The sequence below is a fragment of the Olea europaea genome, unplaced genomic scaffold, assembly GCF_002742605.1.
Source record: "Olea europaea var. sylvestris unplaced genomic scaffold, O_europaea_v1 scaffold2123, whole genome shotgun sequence".
NCBI lineage: Eukaryota > Viridiplantae > Streptophyta > Magnoliopsida > Lamiales > Oleaceae > Olea > Olea europaea.
Window position 1 is genome coordinate 104230 of NW_019239189.1, and position 1587 is coordinate 105816.

Genomic DNA, 1587 nt, shown 5'->3' on the forward strand with positions numbered 1-1587 from the left:
TCAAAGGAGACAATTGAGTATAAATTCTATTATCATGAAGAAAGTCTTCATCTCACGACATATCGTCTTCTTAGAGAAAATGTTTACTCTAGGAGAGGATAGTGGGAGTAAAATAGAATTTTTGAAAGAGTTCAAAAGTCCACAGATATAGTTAACCAAGTAGATAAATCTGAGTTTGATCCCATATCTGATATGGGACATACTTTGAATCAGGAAATAAAGACTTCTGAGGACATGACAGCTCTATGTGAATCTAGTAGGCCCATTCGACCTTCAAGAAGGTGCGAATCATTAATCAGTGATCAGGATAATGAACCTGCTAGTTGCAACAAAATAAAGTCAAGTGTTGACTTAAAAGAGACAGCAAGAGGCCATGAAACTCGACACAAGTGAACAAGGTTTGGACCTTGGTCATGCCTCCTAATGGAATAAAGCCCATAAGCTTTTGTAAATAGTTTACAAAAGAAAAGGTCGATATGGATATGAATATCCATATATACAAACCAATGCTAGAAGCAAAGGTTAAATGTTGACCTTGGTGAAATAGTTCTCCTATAGCCTTGCTTAAGTCCATTCGGGTTTTGTTTGCAGCAGTTGCATATCGTGACTATAGGTTAAGAGAAGTCTCTTGGAGCTGAAATCTTAGATTTGATGAAAAGTTGAAGTTTTTGATTTTATCAAATTTGAAAACGAATTATGTGTTTACAAGAAGATAGTGGGAGCATTTTTTCATATTCCTAGAAAACGATATCCCTATGTTTCAATCGTTGAAATAATGGTTGTTAAAGGATTTATTCATAAACGATATGGGATAAACAACTTGATCTATAGAGGTAGATCTAGAAGATTGCTTAACTCATCCCAATTTACATAGATGAAATCTTGAGAAGATTTCATATGGAGAAATTAGTTTACTCTTAAGCGGTATGTTGGAAATGTTTCAAACGTGAAGCAGCCGTTGATTCAATAGTAGAAACCTAATACATGGACACTTCAGAAGTAGCAAAGAGTTGCAATATGGATCATGATGTTCATAAATGAACTTGGAGTAGTTCCTGATATTGTTGATCACATACAATAGTATTGTGATAATAATAGAGCCATTGCGAAAGCAAAGGAACTAATGTCTCATCAATGATCCAAACATGTATTAAGGCGGTATAATCTCATCAAAGAGATAATACATAGAAATGACGTAAAGAAAAGAGCAAATTTCCACATTTAATAATGTTGCAGATCCACTGACAAAGAGTTGTCATAGTATAAACATGATCGTCATGTAAACTTATGATATTTGATACATAAGTGATTGGATCTAGTGCAAGTGGGAGTTTGTAAGTATTATGCCCTAGGTCCAATTAACTTTGGACATAAATACTTTTATATATAATTAATGCAATTAAATGGCAGATCTATTATTTAATTAATAGACAATTAAATAAATAATAGAGTCCGTAGATTCAAATATTTGTAATTTGTTTATCACAAGGAGTTGTGATTGTGAGATACAAATTACATCTGATTGAATCTTAAATCATCCGTGGTCGTAAGTAATAACGAGATACGGATATCGTTATTACGGATAGA